Genomic DNA, 25,340 nt, shown 5'->3' on the forward strand with positions numbered 1-25,340 from the left:
AACTTCCAGTTATAACATGGTACCATTCATCACACCAAAAAGAGACTTTGTACAATTCAGTCACTCAATGACGATTCTTTCGCGTACACTATAGCAGCATCAGCAAAGATGAGGATGCTGAGAGGAGCGGCATGTGGTCACCACACCGCTCTCCCAGTCGTTATGATGGATGTCTTTGACTGGAGCCACTACTATTCGGTCGAGTAGCTCCTCAATTGGCATCACGAGGCTGAGTGCACCCCGAAAAATGGCAACAGCGCATGGCAGCCCGGATGGTCACCCATACAAGTGCCGGCCACGCCCAACAGCGCTTAACTTCGGTGATCTGGCGGGAACCGGTGTATCCACTGCGGCAAGGCCGTTGCCCTTCCTGTCCGAGAGGAGCCGTAATTTGATGAGGACGCTTCTGAGAATGTATGTTTGGAGCACATTATTGTATGGTAGTAAAACATGGACGGAGGAAAAACCAGAACAGAAGAGAATCGATGCATTTGAGATGTGTTGCTATACAAGAATGTTGAAAATAAGGTAGACTAATAAGGTAACAAATGATGTGGCTCTCCATAGAATCAACGAGTAAAGGAATATAGGGATAACACCGACAACAAGAAATGACAGGGTGGCAGGACATCTCTCAAGACACCAGGTAATAACTTCCGTGGCACTAGAGGGAGCTGCAGAGGGTAAAAACTGTAGAGGGTGACAGAGTTTGGAATGCATACGGCAAATACACTGACGGAAGAAAACGCAACAGCAAGAAGAAATTGTGCGGCATAAACGAAAGTTGGTAGGCATGTTTCTACGTATGAACGATGATGTCTATTCGAATTTCGGGCCAGTCACGTACAGATGGTGCTAACAGCGCCAATGTGAGGATGCAATTCGAGTTTGCTTTAAATACTCGCTGTAATGGTCATGAACGTAAGTTACCTTTGTGGTGTACACCTCCGGTAGCTGAATGATTAGCGTGACGGATTGTCAATCCTCTGGGCCCAGGATTGATTCTCGGCTGCGTCGGGGAATTTTCTCCGCCCAGGGACTGGGTGTTGTGCTGTCATCCTCATCGACTGCAGGTCGCCGAAGTGGCGTCAAATTGAAACACCGTCACCCGGCAAACGGTCTGCGTGACGGGGCGCCCTAGCCATACAGTTAAGTAAAACCTTTGTGATTGGACGTTGTTAGTTGATGTTAGTCGAGAATGCCTTTAAAACAACAAAGACGCCATTATCAGCACCTCACTGAATTTGGTCGTGTAATAGGGCTACGAGAAGCTGAATGTTCCTTCTGCGATACTGCAGAAGGATTTGGAAGGAATGCAGCCAGTATTCATGATTTCTGGCAACCGTGGTCACGGGAATGTTCGCTCGCGAGAAGACCGGGCTACGGACGACCAAGTGGCATTACCGAGAGGGAAGACCATCGTCTTTGGTGTATGGCTCTGGTGCGTGATATTACGTCTGCAAAGCAGTTTGAGCAGCAGTTGGCACAATAGTGACACAACGAACCGTTACAAATAGGTTACTTAAAGGACAAAAATGGTTCAAATGGCTCTGAGCACTATGTGACTTAACATCTATGGTCTTCAGTCCCCTAGAACGTAGAACTACTTAAACCTAACTAACCTAAGGACAGCACACACATCCATGCCCGAGGCAGAGAAAATCCCAGACCCCGCCGGGAATCGAACCTTTTTTTTTTGTAACCATATATATTTATTTAAGTATATTAATAACGATACATTTTAAAAAAAAGACATTTTATTCTATTAATCTATTATATTCCTAGTGATAGTTAATATTACTGTCATTTTATATGTTTTCGTTTTTATATTTTCCTTTTTCTTTTTTCTCTTATTGTTTGTTCCTTAAACCCTTTTACGTGGCCATTTGTAGTCCTTTTTTTTTTTTTTTTGAGGGGTGTAGACACATTGCAGGACAGGCATAACAGTTTATATTTGGCATCGATGCATTGATTTTGAGTTTATGTTTCTGTATGTGATGCACTCGTGATGCCACAGGCACATTGTGTATTCTGGTTTGATCTCTTCCTCTAGTTACACTGTTAAGTGGGACAGTATGAAGGAAACGTCACCATGATAGGTGGAGCAGAAGTGGAAGAAATTTTCTTTTTACATATACTACAGAATATACGTAAATTGAAGAAGAGAGAAAATTTTTGTCATATTACATAAGAGAAGCAGAAAGGATAGTGTGAGTAATCAATAGAATTTTATAGGCACAAAGTAAAGGAAATCATTTAAAAAAAATCTAATAATAATAATGAGTAGTTGGCACTTTCCATTAAGGAGCACTTTGTGTCACTGATTTCACTAAGAAGAAACACTTTATACTACTATCCTTCACTATTTGATGCGAGAAGAGAAAGCACTTTATCTTTTGTGTTGCACTTGTTCGCTATCACTGCACACGTTATTCTTGTGGTGAGGTTGCTGGTGGCGGTGCTGAGGGTCACAGGCTGGGAAGGACTCTGGCGATTGCCGTCTGCAGTGGAATCTGCAGGAAGTTTTTGAAGTTCTCGTGGTATCGCCTGTGCTGCTGGGCTGTCTTGTTCTCCTCCCAGAGGTCCATCAGGAAGGCCAGCTGGTCGGTCTGCCTCCGCGCTACGATGGCGTGTGCCGTCATGGCGAGGATCCAGAGAGTCGCCAGTCGCTTGGGCCGTGGAAATGGGCTGCAGTCTGGGGCGGTGATTGCTTCCACTGTGATGCTTCCCGGCGCCGTTCTGTCGATGTGGGCCACCATCTGCTGGCGCGCTTCCCAGATGTTGATGGCATTCCCGCACCTGAATCGGTGCTCGAGGGTGTCGGTCATGCCACATACGTCACACTTGTCACTTGCGACGAGTTTTATCTCCGGCAGTCTTTGGTTGGTTGGTACCGTTCTGTTAATTATTTTGTACCATGTCTCCTTCGCATGTTTAGGCAACACGTTTTCCGAGACGTTCCCCCATATTTGTTTCCAATTGTATTGCGGGAGTTTTTGTTCAATTTTGTTTTTTGCCGGCTTCCCCTGAGGGCCCAGTATATTCTCTTGGCTGTTCTGTGGCTGGGGTTCTCCACGGTGTCCAGAACGTAACTTTTGTTGGCGTAGAGCAGCCTGACGTGTCGCATTCTGAGGGGAATGTGTCTCGTGTCGACCAGCGCTTCTTGTGATGCGGGCTTGTATCTTCCAATTATCTTGGCTGTGACGCTGTCGGGGTTTTTGTCCTGGATGGCGAGCGTTCGTTTCAGTAGAAGGGCCGCACATTTGGTCTTTATATCAACTAGACCTAGTCCCCCTTCTTTCGTTGGCAGCGAGCACGTTGCTTGCGCCACTTTGAATATATTTCGACGCCACAACAGGTAGTACACTGCGCTCGTTAGTGCTCGCGCAATTTCTGTCGGGGTCCTTAAGATTTGCGCCAGGTACCAAGCTTTCGACAGGATCGTCGTGTTTATCAGTTCTGTTTTCTGGTGGATTGTTAGCCCGGGAACCCGGGCGTGGGAAGCGAGAACGCTACCGCACGACCGCGAGTTGCGGACTACTTCAAGGACAGTTCCGTGACAGGCACCCTGAAGTGTGCATTCCGCTCACCCAAAACTACCGCCATTTGCAACTTCAGTGGTGTCAAGCGATAGCTCACTGGAGGACAAGGTAAAGGTCTGCTGTGTTTTCTGATAGAAACTGTTTCTGCCTTGGTGCCAGTGATGGCCATGTGTTAGTTAGGAAGAGGTCTGTTGAGGAACTGCGACCAACCTGTCTGCAGCCTAGACACACCGTGTAAGGTGGTAGATCCGCCTTATGCATTGCAACGAGAAGGTGAACATGACACCTAACGTAATTCGCCGGTTATGGGCAAATTTGCCTATCAGTATGTAATGCAAAAAGGGATGAGAGTCAGTTAACGGTAATTAAGATACTGTACCTAAATAAAGCATGTCTTTGAGCGGAATGTTGAACAAGCAGCGAGAGGCGTTTTTAGTTTGAAAGCCAGAGGGACAAGGGAAGAAGTTAGGGCACGCCGCAGGTGTTACCAGGGATGGCAGGTGGAAAGTCAGTGACCCCGACCAGTTGATTCAGATGGGAGAAACGCTTGTAGCAGCTCATCTGCAGAGGGGCAGAGGAAAAGCTTTAGAAAGCTGCGTTTCGGAATTCCAAAGGGATACGAACAAAAACTAGTGACGCATTTCGATCATGTGTCCAGCGACTGCAACACACGTGAAGGTCAAAGTACTTCAGATGACTATAACGGGCACAAAACGTCTGACTGGCGGAAATGCACTAGGAAGGAGAAAAATACTGAAGTTTCGGAGCAGTTTAATAGAAGGGACATTGCGATTGGTATAGAGAGTTTCCACAAAATAAGAGGAACGCTACTATTGGTCGAAAAATGCCATGATGTGAAGAACGAATGAACCTGGGTGGGGGAGGCAGTTTGGCCATGAGTAAGACAAGACAGAAATTTTCAGGGACTCTTCTCTGAAGTGGCGTCAAGTGCAGAATGGAGTGCTTAACGCTCTGTACGATGCAGAGAAGAAATCTGTGTGAACACTGCGTTCACAGCAGCTGAAATCCAGCTAGAAATTAGCTGTAGCAACGTTTAGCTCCAACTGTGGCTGAGTACATATTTTCTCACATAACAAGAAACATAGGGAAAGTTTCTGCTAGAAAGTTCAGCAAAGGTTTGATTATTTTTATAGGAATTTCAGCGGAAGAGAGCGGCCTCGCAGACGGCAGCTTGTCGCAGCTTAAGGTAAATACCGTGTGCAGAGGCGCAAACTTTGTTGGTTCACCAGCTTGCGTCCACTGTAAACTCGAGCGGCCTTGGGTAATCTTTCGCTCAATCTGTCACACAACTAACCATTCACCGTATACTTGATTGTTATCCTAAATAGTAGCGAAATTTGTACCGGAATTGGATGATTTTCGTAGTACTGACCAACATCATAACGTATGTGTAGGAACAATTTTGTAAAGAAATTTCTAATTAAACTTTAACATTGTTTTGTTTAGTATTAATATTCTTTCTGAGAGTTAATATTTAATATTGTTGTGTTTTATTTCACTTTTTGATGTTGACGAGATGCGTTATCCTGACAGCGGTTTTTATGTTGGCAAATTGAAAACTGTGTAAAAGCGTGTATTTTTGTGCTAAAAATTGCGACATTAAACATGTCATTTCAACTTACACAGTTGTTCTCAACCATAGAATAGGTAGCCACGTTACAACTGGACCTATACCTGGTGTTACGGTCTGGGGTGCGATTTCATATGACAGCAAAAAAAAAAAAAAAAAAAAAAAAAAAAAAAAAAAAAAAAAAAAAAAGGGTCAAATGGCTCTGAGCACTATGGGACTTAACATCTATGGTCATGAGTCCCCTAGAACTTAGAACTACTTAAACCTAACTAACCTAAGGACATCGCAATCATGCCCGAGGTAGGATTCGAACCTGTGACCGTAGCGGTCGCTCGGTTCCAGACTGAAGCGCCTAGAACCGCTCGGCCCCCAGACAGCTGTGCTGGCCAGTATGACAATGGGTATATCACTAAAGTCATCACGAGGCAGAGAAAATACCTGACCCCGCCGGGAATCGAACCCGGGAACCCGGGCGTGGGAAGCGAGAACGCTACCGCACGGCCACGAGCTGCGGACTATGACAGCAGGAGCACACTCTGATTACAAATCTGTTCGTCAGTCTGGTGACTGGACTTGTCATTCTGCCATTCATGAACAGCGTTCCAGGGGGTGTTTTCCTATAGGTCAACGTTCACTCACATACTGCTGTTGTAACCCAACGTTCCCTACAGAGTGTCGACATGTTGCCTTGACCTGCTTGATGACCAGGTGATGGGACATCATCGGACTACAGTTCCAGCATCATCCACAACCAGCATTAACAGTCCTGGGATTGGCCAACCAAGTGCAACAGGCATGGAACTTCTTCCCACAAACTGAAATCCAGCATCTGCACAACAGAATGCAAGCAAGCACGTTTGCAACTTGCATTTTGGTGGTTACACCAGTTGTCAATGTACCAGCATTTCACATTTCCTATGGCTTATCTCGCACTTACATTATCTGTAGTCCTGCAATTTTAATCGCTTCAGTATGCTATCTCGACAAATGTATTTCCGATATTTCATTACTCTACATCAGTTATTTTTTGGTGTTGCGATATTTTCCGTTTGTGCAATTGACAACATGCTGCTTTGAGATGAAAAGGTTGGCGCGAGAGAGGAATTCGTAGCAGGCTGCATCAAACCAGTCACAAGACTGAATATTGAGAAATTTAATATGCAGTGTTGCCATCTCTGGCAGCAGCTTTGGTCCAACCTGGCAGGGCATCAAGTCGAGCTGAACTTGGATGTTGGATACGGGTATGTCACTTCATGCTGCTTCAGCTCTTCAAAGTTGGAATGGCTCGTGAGTGATTGTATGCCAGTCTCTCGGCAACCTTTGATCATATGTTTCCAGTGGATGACAGGACTGGAGAACATACTGGCCAGAGCAACAGCCGATCACCGTCTGTATCGACGTGGGCCAGGACAGCACGTATAACAAGTGGCTCTGCGTTATCTTGTTGAAAGATGATGTCACAGAGATGTCAGAGATACGGCACGGTCACCGGCCTTAACACATAGTATCTGTAACGCTTTCTGCCCAAATTACCAGCTATGGGAACCATATATGATCGTATGGTGTACTAAAGGGCACCCCACGCCATCATGCCTTGCACTGCCCCTGTATGACGTTCACGGGTAGAACCTGCAGCTTTCGTCCTTCTCAGAACCTCCGCACCTGGATATGGCCATCGTGATGTTGTACACAGGGCTGGGACTCGACACAAAAGACAACGACATACCACTCCTGTGGTCAATGTTGGCACTGGGCGCACCACTTCCAGAGAGCAACTCTCCGCTACCTCCGTCAAGGGAAACCGCCAGCTGATGGTCAGTGTGCAGCCAGTCTGTGATGCTTCAGACGCCCCATTGTTGTGAGGATATTAATCTTACTGCAAACAAGCCCATTTCCTGATTCAACGTACATGATGTGGCCATATGATCCTGCACAGCCAAAGGACCTTGATCTCTATCCCCTCGGTCACTAGTCGCATTGGACCATACAGATGTTGCATGCCATAGAATAAGCTTTTCTTGAACCTGTCGATTCTAAATTCGGGTGACAGATCAATACGAACAATAATACAGGGTGTTTCAAAAGAATACACGCATTTTGATTGCATATATTTATTACACTGTAAGACATACAACTTTCGAACTTGGGATACGTTTTTACTAGTCTCTGAAGTTTAGGTTACGGATTTTCATTATGTCCTCCACAAGCAACTCGAACAGTATCAAATCGATACTCGAATTCCTCCCATACTCGGGTAAGCATCCATTGTGTCTGATGTCACGGCAGTGTGGATTCTTTGATTACCAACAGCATCTTCGAATGTAGGCCAAGCACACTCCCTGATCTGTATTCAGGCTGGAAAACAAACCCACCACATTTTGCTTCCAACATTAAAAATTCCTCCACAGTACAATACAAATACCTTCGCTGTATGTGTGCAGACTGAATTGACGAATGAAAATCTGTGCCAACCCCGGGATTTGAACCTAGGTCCCCTGCTCGCTAGGCAGACGAGTTAACCCCTACGCCAACCTGCCACCTGGATTTGCACGACTCCACAGACTGTCTTATCACGCCTCATTCTCAATCCAAATTCCCATTCACGCCTCAGCACACATATTATCCCCCTTACATTTGAACGGCGCATCTTCATAGTGAGCAGGAGACTGGGTCTGGAATCCTGGCCGTGGTACAAGTTTTCATTCGTCGCTTCAATATGCATTCTCTGGAACCATTTTGCTCCATTTGAACAAATCTCTTCTCTAAGTTTTCTGTAGGTCAGACATGATGATGGTTAAAAATTTTCAGAATATTATCACAATGCACCCTGGCTATCAGAGCACTCGATCAGTTAGCTTCAATGCAGTTTACACTCGAACGGATATACACCTGTATGTAACCACCGCAGAAAAACATCAGTCATTTTTTATATCCTCTGGTGGCAAAAAATGCGTGTTTCTGCAGCGACGTATTTTACTGAAAGTAGTAGACGCGTTTTACAGTTTTGGCATAATTTCTATATCTACATAACAACTCTGCAATCTACACTTAAGTGCCTGGCAGAGGATTCTTCGAACCACCTTCTGACTATATCTCTAACGTTCCACTCTCTAACAGCGTGTGGGGAAATAAACACTTAAATTCTTCTGTGAGAGCTCCAGTGTGGCCGAGCGGTTCTAGGCGCTACAGTCTGAAACCGCGCGACCACTACGGTCGCAGGTTCGAATCCTGCCTCGGGCACGGATGTGTGTGATGTCCTTAGGTTAGTTAGGTTTAAGTAGTTCTAAGTTTAGGGGACTGATGACCTCAGAAGTTAAGTCCCTTAGTGCTCAGAGCCATTTGTACGAGCTCCGATTTTTCTTATTTTATTACGATGACCATTTCTCCCTATGTAAGTTGGCTGCAATAAAATATTTTCACTTTCAGAGAAAGAATTTAGAGATTAAAATTTCATGCAAAGATCTCGCCGCAACGAAAGACGCCGTTGTTTTAATGAGTGCCACCCCAACACGCTTGTAATATCAATGACGCTCTCTCCCCTATGCCGCGATAACACAAAAGTAACTGCCCTTTGCTGGACTTTTTCAATGTCCTTCGCCAATCGTGTCTGGTAAGGATCCCACACCGCACAGCAACGCTCTAGCAAAAGGCGAGTAAGCGTACTGTAGACAGTCCCTTCAGCAGACCTGTTGCATCTTCTAAGCGTTCTACCAGTAAATCGCTGTCTTTGGTTTGACTTCACCACAACATTATCTATGTGATCGTTCCAATTTAAATTTCGTCGTTGTAATTGCTAGCTAAGTAGTTGAATTGACAGCCTTTAAATTTATGTGATTTATCGCATAACTGCAATTTAAAGGATTTCTCTTCGTACTCATGTGGATGACTTCACACTTTTCGTTGTTTAGAGTCAACTGCCACATTTCGCATCATACAGATATCTTGTCCAAATTATTTTGCAGTTGGTTTTGATCATCTGATGACTGTACTGATGGCTGCAGTAGTAAAGAGAATATAAAATGTACATTGGCGACAGCAAGAAAAGCTTTCCTCAATACGATGAATAAACGTCAAATACAATTTTAAGTATTAGGAAGTCTTTTCTGAAGGTATTCATTAAACTTCAGTATCATATGGAAGCGAAACGTAGCGATAAGCAGTACAGAAAAGATGATAATAAAATCTTTTGAAATGTAGCCCTACGGAAGAATGCTGAAGCTTACATGCATAACGAATGTAGACGTCACTGATTCGAAATGATGACAAAAGAGCTCCATGGCGCACGTTGACTGAGAGGAATAGACTGATAGGCATCAAAGAATAGTTTATTGTTTGGCAGTTGAGGAAAGTGTATATGCGTATAAATGCGGGAAAAAATTGTAGGGGGTGATTAAGACTTGAAAACAGATTCAAGCGGATATAGGTTGCAGTACTTACGCTGATATCAAGACTTCCACAGAATAAGCTATAGTGGAGAACTACAATGAAATAATCTTCGGATTAGTGATTACAAGATCAACACCACTGTATTAAATAAACTGTCAAATTCGCAGTCTTGAACCCGTTGTAATTTATTTGAACAGATAAATGCGACTGCGAATTGTACAGTTTATTCGGGTATCAATGTCATCCGACTCTTCTTAAGATCAGAACGACCTCATTACAACAGCTACCTTAACCTGAAACGTAAATTGTATATTCATATCTCTGTTAGTCGTAATGGCCCTTTCCGTAGGTGAACGGACTGCGTCACTGGAAGATTCGTGTGTACTGACGTAAGCTGATAGTGAGTTTAGTGTTACATTGTGAGACAACGTACGTGTTTTGTGTGCAGTGACTGGGAGTAGGCAATGAAATAACGTTGTAGCACTGGATTTTTACATTATTAAATAACCCCTTTGTAAAACAGAACTGTACACTGGGGATACACCGAATGAGATAGCACTGTTTTAAGCAGACTGGTCTTGTACTCGGAAGGGTGGAGGCTCCAAACTTCATTCGGCCATATTGATTTTGGTATTTCGTGGTTTCACTAAATTACTTCCGGCGAGTGCCGGGATGGTTCCCATCCTTGTCGAACTAGCTCTGCAAGTACGTAAATACCTGTATCTATGAATTACGTTACTTTTGTTACTCTTAAATTCTGATACCAAGGCATGTCAAATATCCTTGTAAAAGTGATCAACAGCTGAATAAAACTACTGCTACTGCTACTACTACCACCATTACTACTATTGCTAGTACTACTGAAGATCAGAAATGAGCATTGTATACTGCTGCCAAAGACATTTATTTGACTGGTGACTGAAAGGTGGTCCAGGGAGTCTCGTGGAGAGAACGGAGGAGCTAATTGGAGGAAAAGTAGCACGTCTGGTTCTGAAAGCCGACATTTAACAGTGTGCTAACTAAACTTAAACCTCCAGCACCGCAGCGCAGCGTAGTCTTAGGCGGAAGATGAAATATTCGGATGACAGCACTGTTTTGTTTCGAAGGCCTGATCGCCGACTTACGATACTTACGATTACGTTTATTAATCATATGTGGAATACATTTTACGTTCTCGTGACGAATCTTCCTTTGTATTACTGGGTTGGTTGGTTTGTTCGTTTGGAGAGAAAGGGCCCAAACTACAGCGTCATCAGTCCCTGTATTACTAGGAAAGTCAAAAGTTAAAGGACTTCAGTTTCTCGCCATAGGGCCTGATAACATTGCTAGTATTCAGCGCTGAAATATTGTCGTCTGCAAAAATTCTATACAACGTGTCTCTCTTATTCCCGCCTTAGTCGTTGTATTGTAACAGACCGTGAAACACGGAAGGTCCATTGTCAGTCTGCACCAAGGAGGAAATGAGGGTAGTGATTCGCTTTTTGTTTGCTGAAGGTGTGAAACCTGCGGAAGTTATTCATAGAATACAAGCGCAGTATGGTGACAGCTATTTATCGCGAAACAAGATCAACGAATGGATAGAGCGCTTCAAACAATGGACAACTTCCCTATGTGACGAGGAAAGATCGAGCAGGCCATCGATGTCAACAATTGAGGACAATTTGGAAGTCGTGGTGATGGAAAACAGACGAATCACACTGGACGAAATTGCCGACACTTAACGTATCACTCATGGTCCAGTGTATTCCATCTTACACGACAGGCTAAATTTTTGGAAGGTGTGTACAAGGCAGATACCGAAAGAACTGTCAGCGCAGTGCAAGGCGCCAAGGATGGACAGCTCTCGTAATCATTTGGCCCATTAACTTCGGGAGGGAGATGGATTTTTACAGCAAATCGTTACTGTAGACAAAACATGGGTGCATCATCACGAACCGAGAAGTAACACTGCGAGCATCATCACCAGAAGTTATGAAATTTAAACGTCAACCATCAGCTGGTAAGATTATGCTAACACTTGCTAACACTATTCTGGGACATGGAAGGTGTGGCAGCCGTTCATTTCACCCCAAGAGGCGAAACTGTGAACAGTGAGAACTATTGTGATCTGTTGCGAACTAAACTGAAACCTGCAATCAGATCCAAACGTCGCGGAAAACTCTGAAAACGTGTCATCCTGCAGTGAGATAATGCTCGACTACATTCTGCCAAACGGACGGACGAAACAGTAAAGGAGTTGGGATTCGAATTGCTGGAACACCCGTCATACATTCCAGACTTGGCTCCAAGCGAGTTCCATATGTTTGGACCATTGAAGGAAGCCCCTGCTCGATTAAGGGACCTGACATTCCACGCTCCGATTCGTAGAACGCCAATTTTGTTTTCACTGATAACGACGTCCTCCGCAGTAGTCCCCTCCAGGAGATCTGAATGGGGGACTATTTTGCCTCCGGAATATTTTACGCAAGAGGACGCCATGATCATTTAACCATATATTAAAGCTGCATCCCCTCGGGAAAAATTACGGCTGTAGTTTCCCCTTGCTTCCCGCGAGTAATGAGTGTGTTGGAGTGGGACACTACGAATGTAGTGCGTGGACATATAAGGTGAGAAAGTGGGTCTCGCCGGAGGCGTGCGCGAGATAGTCTCTGCAGTCGCACTATCCTCTGTGCCCTCGGTGGCTCAGATGGATAGAGCGTCTGCCATGTAAGTCCCGGTCGGGGTACACATTTTCACCTGTCCCCGTTGATATATATCAACGACCGTTAGCAGCTGGAGGTATTAATATAATTCTAATTTCATTCTAGGCGGCTGCAGGTCATCAATGGTGTATGTTCTTCCGGACATGTCCGAAAGAACAGATACCATATCCATATAAGTATATAGTTAGATCGATGCCCTTGGTTAGAATGTGAAGTTGAGTCAACAGCAGCCGACGGTTGGCGGTGTCGTATGCTACTGAAAAACTGACAAATCACACTCCAACCATCTTACCAGCTTCGAAACCATATTCTATGAACTTCGTGAGATTCAGAAGTTGTCCAATACAACTTCTACCTGGAGAAAATTCAGTTTGCTGAAGTATAAGTAATTACAGGCGAGAAGACGATTTAAGATCAATCTTTCTAGCATTTTGTAGAGGTGACACGATAGTCAACTGGTCCTCTTTGCCAGATTTAAGTCGAGTCTTCCTCCATATCTTTGGAATTTGCTATGTGATCATACAGCTGTTGAAGAGCTGCAGGATTCAGTTCTTTGTTGTTAGACCAAAGTGCTTAATTTGCACTATTTTAATGTCATCGAAGGCAGTTGATTTTCCATTTTTTACTCTATTTGATAGCCTTCTCTGATTCAACCTTGCTGTTGGAAGACCACTGCTCTCCTCTTGGTTGTATTTATAAAGTTTGAGCATTTTTTATTTGTGGATGGCCTTCGCGTTTAGCAGATAGTGCATTCCCAGAATGAAATTTTCACTCTGCAGTGGAATTTGCGCTGATATGAAAACCAAAACTGTGTGTCGGACCAAGTTTCGAACTCAGGACCTTTGCCTTTCACGGGCAACTGCTCTGCCAAGTCTTCCTACTGGCGGAAGTAGAGCTCTGAGGACGGACCGTAAGTCGTCCTCAGGTAGCTCAGTTGGTAGAGCACTTGTCCATGAAAGGCAAAAGTCCCGAGTTCGAATCTCGGTCCAGCATCCAGTCAGGAAATTCCATATCATCACATACTCCGCTGCGGAGTAAAAATTTCATTCTGGAAACATCCCCCATGTCTGTAGTATCTTTTCTCCCAGGAGTGCTAGTCCCGCGAGTTTTGCAGAGAGCTTCTGTGAAGTTTGGAAGGTAGGAGACGAGGTACTGGTGGAAGTTAAGCTGTGAGGGCGGGTCCTGAGTCGTGTTTGGGTAGTTCGTTTGGCAGAGCACTAGGCCTTGAAAGCAAAGGTCCGGAGTTCGAGTCTCAGTCCGCCGTACAGTTTTGATCTGCCAAGAAGTTTCACGATGGGCTATTTAGTTGGCAGTGCTGTTGTAATGTTTAGTGGTCAGAGTTGTACAAGTTAGAGTTGTTAGATGTAAGTCTTCAATAGTTCTAATTCGTTGTTGCCTTTTTGTCAGTTTTAAAAGCGCCAATGGGCTGTTTTCCAGTTTCTGCAGCTGCGTAGCCAAAAGGATTTTTATCAAATAAATTGCGGTATTCTCTAAGTGGAACAGCTTGACCTGACGTGAGTGGAAGACGTTTATCACTAAACAGTGTTTCGTGCAGATACACGCAATAATTCTTGTTTCGCCGTCAACATTATTACCCCAAACAACGACATTGCGACTGCTGTTAGCCCTGCAGTGATCACACTCTAAACAGAAACGTAAGTGTTCGCATTATTTAAATGGGTGTACTGTTTCTCAATTAAAAAAAGAAACCATCGAAAAAAGTTGAGTGTTTCATGTGATGCTCACAGTAATTTTTATTAAAAATTATAAAAAAAGTAAAAATATTTATTATTAATGAAAACATACATAACACTGGTGTAATATTCTATAATACTTATTATTTATTTCACAAACCGATTTTTAGCTATTACGCCATCATCAGGTACAAATATAAATATGTGGTGTAGTGAAATTTTGTTGGATCAAATATTTTATATTAGAGCAGCTACATAGTATCTCCATTTCCAGAGTTGAAAATATCAGTGTTAGATTAAGGAATAAAACGAGAGGAATTATTTCAATTACTTCAGTGTAAATGCAATGTAAGACAATATAACTAAGATAAAGTATGTGACACATTCATGAACTATATACAAATTACGACAGTTGTTCAGAGAAGAAAGTAAATTTAACAGTAAACTTTGGAGACATGTTCCAAGGGTGTAGCTAAACATAATAATCTTGTCTTTAATAGGTCCTACATTACAAACAGATAAGATATAATGGTGAGATGAAGCAGGTAAGTGAAGCAGCTGTATTGTACAAAATATTTTTTTAACACGACAAGAGAAATTACTATAACTGAAATGAAGGAAAAATGGGGCAATTTATAATATAGCCTGGATGGGACTATTAGTAGTATATGCAGTTAGAAGCAGTGAGTGAGGAAACTGTGACTGGTCATTCAGTACTAAGTTTGGGCAGATGGATTTATGTTTATTAATTTCCATTGTTTCAAGAAAGTTCATCTTCCTTTCTTTATGGATGTGATGTAATACGTCATGTTGCACCTTGTACCTGTGACCTTTTTTCAGCAGGTGATCTGAAAAAGTAGAATCCCATTTTTTGAGTTCTGTGGTGTTCCTTCATGCGGGTGCATATTGCCAACCCAGACGACGTCTTTGAAATTTGCCACAGTTATACGTAATTTTATATATTTCCCCCTTTTCCAGAGCTGGTGTGCTGTCTTTCTCATTGGGCAAAAATTGTCCAACAGTGTTGTGCACATAAAATGACGTTTTTAAGTTTCTGGATTTAAGCTTTCTGGCTACATTCAGTCAGACTTCTGCTAAGTACGGAATTGTGCACCATTTATTGGTTTTTGAGGCTGTGGGTCGAGGACAAGGTAAAAAATATACATACGTTGTTTCTGCTTTTTCTGCATTATGGAGTCCACCGAGGTACGTGGGTAGCCATTGTTTGATGCTATTTGTCTCATTGTATTTAATTCTCTTTGGAAGTAGTGTCACTAGTGGGGATGAATGTTAGGCGATGTATCAGTGAATGAAAGGCAGCATGTTTATGGATCACTGAGTGTGGAAAATTAGGGGGTATTACCAATATCTGTTTTGGTAGGTTTCCTATAAATCTTGCAAGTATGAATACGATCACTGACGTGTTGGGTTAGGTGTAAATAGTTTATGCAGTCACCCAGAAACTCCATTGTGAAATTTATACTGTCGTGTTTAGAATGTAGCTGCTCTTTCAATGGCATGCCCTGTCGCCTTGAAACAGCATCACAATTGCTGAACGAACGTTGTACCATGGGGTGGATCTGATCAGTCAGAATGGTTACGCAATCCTTGGCAGTGTAGGGGCGCCGACTCCAGGGCTGGAAAACCCCACCGTTTCCGCAGAATGGAGTGCTGAGGAAGTTGTGTGGCATCGCCAGACACATTAAAACAAGACTAAATATGACTTCTTTCATTCCCCAGAGTACATGTTGTTACTGTGTGTTGCACAGTTGTTGATGGCTTCGTAAACTGGAGTGGAATCTGCTGAATACAGGAGCAGACTCAGGGCTGAACAGAGAGCGATGACTCATAGTGGGGTGGGTTGCCCGCCCGTTGGCACTTCCTGTCGGCTGGTCTGCTACGCTCACATGCGTTGACTCACACGCCGTCCTCGGAGTACTCTATCCCTCTCTGGTCACTGCGCGTGTTGTCCCATCAGATGGACTGTGATGTCGTGTTGAATGCTGATTCTGGCCCACCAGTTCGATAGGCCATCCGATCCGAATGATACTGAAGTTTCAGAGCAGATGCTGCTCTGAACTAGAACAGTGTTGGTACATGAGTTGGATAAACGAAGTCGTAACACTGTCGTAATTCATACCAGACTTTTTTTTAACAGACTTTCACCTTATTACATGCCGTCAATATAATATCTGTGCTACTCAGTCCCCTTCCCGTACAAAGATGGAAGGCATCGTAGATTGTCAGCATGTCCATCTCTGTCGATCTCTCGCATGTGGCATGGATGATGTCATCTCTTATGTGTAGTGCATGCCACAAAGAGTTTGCTTTATTTTGGTGAATAGGTCATAGTCGCACAGACTCATATTGGGTGTATACAGTGGATGTTCCAGTATCTTGGAGCCCCACATATGCAGGAGCTCCTGCATGGGGTTCGCCATGTGGCGTTGTGCATTGTCACGAAAAATGATGGGGTGCACTCCATGGTTATCCACATACATCAGGAAGGCCAGAAACTCAATTTTTTGGGGGGGGGGGGGGGATGGAGGGGGGCAATGGGGTCAATCTTGAATGACATCCCTGCCATCCTTAAACATTTTTACCTATCTCATCATTGTATGATATGGCAATGGTGCATCACAACAGCCGGCCGAAGTGGCCGTGCGGTTAAAGGCGCTGCAGTCTGGAACCGCAAGACCGCTACGGTCGCAGGTTCGAATCCTGCCTCGGGCATGGATGTTTGTGATGTCCTTAGGTTAGTTAGGATTAACTAGTTCTAAGTTCTAGGGGACTAATGACCTCAGCAGTTGAGTCCCATAGTGCTCAGAGCCATTTGAACCATTTTTTTGCATCACAACATGCCTCGTGCAGTTCCTGAATGCATGGTAGTGTGCTTCGGCCACGTGCCACTTCGGTGCTCATGTTTCCTAAACATACTGTTAGAGCGCTTGAAATCACCTTCCGCACTTTCAGGCAGTACTCACTGCAACTGACTCAAACGCAGCCGTTGCCACTCACTGCACTTGTTCAACTGACCTGCAATCACCTACAGACAGTGCGCATGTCACTGGATAAATATCCTTCACGTCACGGGAGTGTTTCCATTACTTTTTATCCAACACTAGTAGACTACCCATCAATGGTAGGTTGAGTCCTGGATTCTGGTTGATAGTCATCTGTGGCTACAGATAAGTGGTCATCACATTAGGCAGCGAGTATATGACTAATACTGGAACAATCTTACACAAGATATTACAATATAATCAGAGAATCGAGTGTGAACGACAAAAACACCATCGATCCTACTGATCGACAGAGTCTAGGCAGGCGGGATGAAGTATTCAGGGCGTCGAGGAGGGACTTTTCTGAAACTTCGTAGCAGATTAAAACTGTGTGCCGGACCGAGACTCGAACTCGGGACCTTTGCTTTCGCGGGAAAAGGCAAAGCAAAAGGTCCCGAGTTCGAGTCTCGGTCCGGCACACAGTTTTAATCTGCTACGAAGTTTCATATCAGCGAACACCCTGCAGTAGAGTGAAAATCTCATTCAGGGACTTTGTTGTACGACGTGTTTGTAACGATCGAATCTGTCTTGCTCATTACGAGTTACCAGCGACCTTCAGCTTTGCTGTATTGGCTTAATCAATTTGTTTCAGTATCATAACTGCTTCGACAAACTCCTGATAGACGTTGTTCGTTCTACCTACGTTTGATCTAATGTCGGACAGACATCAGTAATAGCTTCAAAAATAAATTGAAATCACATCTCCTTGTCAACTTCTTCTGTACCAAAGATGAATTCTTGGAAAGGAATAAACAAAGCTATAGGTGTAATACACAGATCAAAAAAAGTTTTTCATCACCCCTGTTCCCAGAACTCCTGAAGATAGACGTTGACTGTGGATATTGTATCACAGACATAGTCCCTTTGACTGTTCAGAGATGTCACTAAACCCGCCGAAGATGTAAACAACCATATATGGAGCACCGCCTACTAGACGGAGGGAGTCTGACAGCCGATCATTTCCAGTCATTCCACCAGGAACGAGGTACACGGCTCGTGTTGTCTGTAGTTCAACCATGCCTAGACGATCAATACCGCGGTTCGATCGCTTCCGAATTGTTATTTTGTGCCAGGGCTTTCAACAAGGGAGGTGTCCAGGCATCTCGGAGTGAAACAAAGCAATCTTGTTCGAACATGGAGGAGATACAGAGAGACAGGAAATGTCGATGACATGCCTCGCTCAGGTCGCCCAAGGGCTACTGATGCAGTGGATGACCGCTACCTATGGATTATGGCTCGGAGGAAGCCTGACAGCAACGCCACAGGACCTCATACTGTGACTCAAACTGTGCGCAGTAGGTTGTATGATGGACAACTTCACTCCCGACATCATGCAGACAATTTAAAGAGCTAGAAATCTTCACTGTAGCCTCACAATATATATATTCAGTTATGAAATTTGTTATTAACAATCCGAACGAATTCAAAAGTAATAGCAGTGTACATGGCTACAACACTGGGAGAAAGGATGATCTTCACTACTCAAGGTTAAATCTAACTTTGATCAGAAGGGGGTAAATTATGCTGCCACAAAAGTCTTTGGTCACTTACCTAATAGCATCAAAAGTCTGACAGATAGCCATATAGCATTTAAAAGGAAATTAAAAGAATTTCTTAATGACAACTCCTTCTACTCATTAGATGAATTTTTGGATATAGTAAGTGGGTAATTTCCCGACCTCAAAAAAAAAGAAACTGAGTGTCATGTAATATTTTGTCTAATGTAACATCTTGTATAGACACCTTTTATTAACCTGACACGTTCCACATCATTACGAAATGTCGTATTCATGATCTATGGAACAAGTACTAATCTAATCTCCATCTTTGCAACCACGACAACATGCAGCGCGGTACAGATGGACCCAACTACACGCCGAATGGACCGCTCAGGATTGGCATCACGATCTCTTCACCGATGAGTGTCGCATATGCCTTCAACCAGACAATTGTCGGAGACGTGTTTGGAGGCAACCCGGTCAGGCTGAACACCTTATACGCACTATCCAGCGAGTGCAGCAAGGTGGAGGTTCTTGCTGTTTTGGGGTGGCATTTTGTGGGGCCGACGTACGCCGCTGGGGGTCATGGAAGCCGCCGTAACGGCTGTACGATACGTGAATGCCATCCTCCGACCGATAGTGCAACCATATCGGCAGCATATTGGCGAGGCATTCGTGTTCATGGACGACTATTCGCGCTCCCATTGTGCACACCTTGTGAATGACTTCCTTCAGGATAACGACATCGCTCGACTAGAGTGGCCAGCATGTTCTCCAGACATGAACTCTATCGAACATGCCTGGGACCCACCAACCACTCTGAGTGATACACGCCGAATCGCCACTGAGGAGCAGGACAGTCTGTACCAACAGTGCCTAGATGAGCTTGTGGATAGTATTCCTCGATGAATACAGGCATGCATCAATGCAAGAGGACGTGCTGCTAGGTATTAGAGGTACCGGTGTGTACAGCAATCTCAACCCCACCTCTTAAAGTCTCGCTGTATGGTGGTACAACTTGCGATGTGTGGTTTTCATGAGCAATAAAAAGGGCAGAATGTTGTTTATGTTGATCTCTATTCCAATTTTCTGTACAGGTTCCGGTACTCTCGGAACCGAGATGATGCAAAACTTTTTTTGATGTGTATATATGCATTTTGTGCCATTTAAGGGAACGGGGTAGTCATAAAAATTTTAAGCTTTTTCTTTATTCATGTGTGAATTTCTTATGCACTTGATACGCTCCACATCATAACGGTCACCGTGAGATTGATCCATGGAACACGTAACTAACTAACTCTTACATAACGTTACGAGAATAACGGAGGTAGGTTCGTCTGCACTTGGTTCTTTTCCACCGAGCTCAGTCGCACTTACACACGGAATTATTGATGTCACACTCCAGGCGACTGACTAACCGTGTCGAAATGTTTACGCCTAGCGGCTGCCTTGTGTTGGTACTTCCGTGTGCTTGAGCAATGCCGGGCTGTAGGGACTTTTCTCCCTCCCATTCAATTACTATCTTGATGCGTAATAGCAGTAATGCGACCTTGCAGAGTAAGCATGGGGCTCATGGAATATCACGACGTGGCTGCCAAAATCGTCACCGAACTCCCGCCATTGTTCGCTCTTGGGACGTAAGCATTCCGGACGTGAAGTTGCCAAGAAGGCGGAAAAAGTGTGAAACAAGATTTATTTGACCAAATGGCTTTCTTTCATTGCTCCAAAGTCCATGTTTTATGTCTTCGGCACCACGTTTTCGTGTTCGAGTGTGTGACGAGTCCGGAATTGCAGCTCGCCCTGCAATTATCTGATTCCAGAGCTCTCTTCATGTTATTTTATTGCTGACAGGATTCGCCAGTACGAATTCAATTCTGTAGTGACTTTGTCAGCTGACGTTCTCTTATTTTTCGTCACAGTTCTCTGTAGTGCTTATGTCTAAGCGCGCATTCCTCGAGATGTTTCATATTTTTGTCCAAACTCTGTACATTACTAACGCCTGAAAGCTCACTTGGCCACCCAATTCCAGTTGCAGTTGTCAATCCAATTGCTTTCAATGGGCTACAAAAATTTTAGTATCGGTATTTCATGATTCTATTTAAAATTTAACATGCTGCCGTACCCCATCCATTAGGACTTAAAGATTAAAGGCAAACATTAAAGTTTGAAACTCTCCATCCGTCTTGTGGCAGAGTAACTCAAGACGTGCAAATTACCCAGACTATATTCATCCAGTATTTGAGAGTGAGAGCGACTTCCAACAAATTTTACACACCAATTCAAACATTTCCGAAACTTTTTTTCGCCGACATCCCTCCTCCCTCCCGCAAAATAATGAAAGAAAATAGCTATAGTTTATCGCTTGCTACATTTCCGCTATTTTAATTCAGTAAAACTTCAGCATCAAGGACGACGTTTTAATTTATAACTTCTTCACTATTCATTCAATTTGCAACAAATTCTGCAGCCAGTATTCACATACGAGGGTGGTCGCATAAGTACCCGGCCTGACAGAGAGACGGCAGTCGTTGTTGAAAAATATCTCTGGATTAGAAAGTATACGCTCTATGAAGCGTATGTTTCAAGTCTGAAGACACCACATCGTTTAGTATTTGTTTGGCAGCCATCAGTAGCGAACGTTGTGAGTGAACTTGTGAAAATGGAGAAAATTGGTCATCGTTATATGGTACAATTTTTTTTTTTTTTGAAAGGCCTTTGCTCAACCAATACTAAAACCGAGCTAGATTCTACTTTGGGAGAGTCTGTTCCTTCGCTGACAACAATAAAAGACTGGGTAGCTGAGTTTAAACGAGGCTGTATGAGCTGCCAAGACGACTATCGCAGTGGTCGACCAAATGAGGTGACGACTCCAGAAATGATGAAGAAAATCCACAAAGCAGCCGACTAAAACTGCGCGGGACAGCAGACATAGTAGGCAATTTCAAAAAGTGCGGTACATCGCTTATTATCTGAAAATTTGGACATGAAAAAACTATGTGCGAGGTTTGTGCCGCGTTTGCTCACACTCGAGCAAAAACAGTGTCGTGAAGATGTTTCAATTGAGTGTTTAGCGAAGTTTTGTAGCAACAGAGCTGATTTTTTGCGCCGTTTCATAACCATGGATGAAACAAGGGTCCACCACTTCACTCCCAGCCGGCCGAGGTGGCCGAGCGGTTCTAGGCGCTACAGTGTGGAACCGCGCGACCGCTACGGTCGCAGGTTCGAATCCTGCTTCGGGCATGGATGTGTGTGATGTCCTTAGATTAGTTAGGTTTAAGTAGTTCTAAGTTCTAGGGGACTGATGACCTCAGAAGTTAAGTCCCATAGTGGTCAGAGCCATTTGAACCATTTTTGACTTCACTCCCGAGACAAAAGCACAATCAAAACAATGGACACAAATTGGACAACCGACTCCAAGAAGGCGAAGACCGTTTCATATGCAGGCAAGGTCATGGCGTCGGATTTATTGGGATGCGTGCGGGATAATTTTCATTGACTACCTCGAAAAAGGATAAACTATCAACGGCGAATATTATGCGAACTTATTGCAACGTTTGGACGAAGAAATCAAGCAAAAACGGCCGCATTTCGCCGAGAAGAAAGTGTTGTTTCTTCAGGACAATGCACCAGCTCACAAGTCCGTTATTGCAATGGCCAAAATTTATGAATTAAAGTTTGAATTGCTACCTCATGCACCCTATTCGCCAGATTTACCCCCTCGGAATATTTTCTGTTCCCAAACTTGGAAAAGTGGCTCGGTGGTCGAAGATTTCCAGCAGATGAAGACGTGATGCCGGCAGTTAATGGCTATTTTAAGGAGTTAGACAGTTCTCATTATAAAAAGGGTATCAAACTTATTGAACATCGCTGGGAAAAGTGTATAGCGCTGAAAGGAGATAATGTTGAAAAATAAATACTTTTTGTCCAAAATTTTTGTGTTTCCTTTGTTAGGTCGGGTACTTACGGGACCACCCTTGTATTCTACACAATGTACCTGCAAAATAATAGCACTGTAAAACATGTACTGAGATGACAATAGTTGTGGAATACCTCCTAATATCGTGCCGGACCTCGTTTTGCCCGGCATAGTGCAGAAACTCAACGTGGCACGGTCTCAACAAGTCACTGGAAGTCCCTTGCTGAAATATTGAGCCATGCTGTCTTTACAGCCGTCCATGATAGCGACATTGTTCCAGTAAAGTATTTTGCGCACGAACTGACCTCTCGATTATGTCCCATAAATGTTGGATGGGATTCCCATCGGGCGATGTGGGTGGCCAAATCATTCGCTCGAATTGTGAAGAACGTTCTGACATGGCGCCTTGCCATCCATAAAAATTCCGTCGTTGTTTGGGAACATGACGTCCATGAATGGCTGCAAATGGTCTCCAAGTAGCCGAACATAACCATTTCTAGTCAATGACCGGTTCAGTTGGACCAGAGGACCCAGTCCATTCCGTGTAAACACAGCCCACACGATTATCTATATCTACATTTATACTCCACAAGCCCCCAAATGGTGTGTGGCGGAGGGCACTTTACGTGCCACTGTCATTACCTCCCTTTCCTGTTCCAGTCGCGTATGGTTCGCGGGACGAACGACTGCCGAAAAGCCTCCTTGCGCGCTCGAATCTCTCTAATTTTACTTTCGTGATCTCCTCGGGAGGTATAAGTAGGGGGAAGCAATATATTCGATACCTCATCCAGAAACGCACCCTCTCGAAACCTGGCCAGCAAGCTACACCGCGATGCAGAGCGCCTCTCTTGCAGAGTCTGCCACTTGGGTTTGCTAAACATCTCCGTAACGCTATCACGCTTACCAAATAACCCTGTGACGAAACGCGCCGATCTTCTTTGGGTCTTCTCTATCTCCTCTGTCAACCCGACCTGGTACGGATCCCACACTGATGAGCAATACTCAAGTATAGGTCGAACGAGTGTTTTGTAAGTCACCTCCTTTGTTGATGGACTACATTTTCTAAGGACTCTCCCAATGAATCTCAACCTGGCACCCGCCTTACCAACAAATAATTTTATATGATCATTCCACTTCAAATCTTTCCGCACCCATACTCCCAGATATTTTACAGAAGTAACTGCCACCAGCTTGCACAATGCCTTGTTGATAAATTGGGTCCATGGCTTCGTGTGGTCTGCGGCACCCTCGAGCCCTACGAGCTGAAATCGGGACTCATCTGACCAGCTCACCGTTTCCCAGTCGTCTAGGACCCAGATATGGTCACGAGTCTATGAGAGGCGCTGCGGGCGATGTCGTGCTCTTAGCAAAGGCACTAGGTCGTTCATCTGCTGCCATAGCCCATAAACGCCAAATTTCGCCGCACTGTCCTAACGGATACATTCGTCGTACATCCCACGTTGATTTCTGTGGTTATTTCACTGAGTGTTGCTTGTCTGTTAGCACTGACAACTTTACCCAAATACTGCTGCTCTCGGTCGTTAAGTGAAGGCCACTACGTTGTCCGTGCTCAGAGGTAATGCCTCGAATTTGGTATTTTCGGCTCAGTCTTGACACTGCGGGTCTCGGAGTACTGGATTCCCTAATGATTTCCGAAATGAAATATCCCATGCATGTAGCTCCAACTACCACTCCGTGTCGGAAAGATTTTCACATGAATCTCCTCAGTACATATGACAGCTCCCCCAATGAACTGCCCTTTTATACACTATGTGATCAAAAGTATCCCGACACCCCCCCCCAAAAACATACGTTTTTCATATTAGGTGCACTGTGCTGCCACCTACTTCCAGGTACTCCATACCAGTGACCTCAGTAGTCATTAGACATCGTGACAGAGCAGAATAGGGCGCCCTGCGGATCTCACAAACTTCGAACGTGGTCAGGTGATTGGGTGTCACTTGCGGCATACGTCTGTACGTGAGATTTCCACACTCCGAAATATCCCTAGGTGCACTGTTTCCGATATGGCAGTGAAGTGGAAACGTGAAGAGGTACGTACAGCACAAAATCGTTCAGACCGACCTCGTCTGTTGATTGACAGAGTTGAAGAGGATCGTAAAGTGTAATAGGCAGACATCTATCCAGACTGTCACACAGGAATTACAAACTGTATCAGGATCCACTGCAGGTGCTATGACAGGGAGGAGGTGAGAAAACTTGGATTTCATGGTCGAGCGGCTACTCATAAGCCACACATGACATCGGTAGATGCCAAAGGACGCCTGGCTTGGTGTAAGGAGCGTAAACATTGGACGATTGAACAGTGGGAAAACGTTGTGTGGAGTGACGAATCACGGTACACTATGCGGCGATCCGATGGCAGGGTGTGGGTATGACGAATGCCCGGTGGACGTTATCTGCAAGCGCGTGTAGTGCCAACAGTAAAATTTTGAGGCGGTAGTGTTATGGTGTGGTCATGTTTTTCATGGAGGGGGCTTGCACGCCTTGTTGTTTTGCATGACACTATCACAGCACAGGCCATTGATGTTTTAAACACCTTCTTGCTTCCCACTGTTGAAAAGCTAGTCGGGGACGACGATTTGCATCTTTCAAGACGATTGAGCACCTGTTCCTAATGCACGGCCTGTGGCGGAGTGGTTACACGACAACAACGTGTCTGTAATGGACTGGCATACACAGAGTCCTGACCTGAATTCTACAGAAAACCTTTCGGGTGTATTGGAACGCCGACTTCGTGCCAGGCTTCACCGACCGACATCGATACCTCTCCTCAGTGCAGCACTCTGTGAAGAACGAGCTGCCATTCACCAAGGAACCTTCCAGCACCTGATTGAACGTATGCCTGCGAGAGTGGAAGCTGTAATTAAGGCTAAGGGTGGGTCAACACTATATTGAATTCCAGCATTACCGATGGAGGGCGCCAT

At 44.4% G+C, this 25,340-nt stretch overlaps 1 pseudogene; it reads right to left on the reverse strand.

Moving 5' to 3' along the window:
* Positions 1-248: 248 nt before the first annotated feature.
* LOC124623217 lies at positions 249-366 on the reverse strand (annotated as a pseudogene).
* Positions 367-25,340: the final 24,974 nt, after the last annotated feature.

Source organism: Schistocerca americana, chromosome 7, assembly GCF_021461395.2.
Source record: "Schistocerca americana isolate TAMUIC-IGC-003095 chromosome 7, iqSchAmer2.1, whole genome shotgun sequence".
NCBI lineage: Eukaryota > Metazoa > Arthropoda > Insecta > Orthoptera > Acrididae > Schistocerca > Schistocerca americana.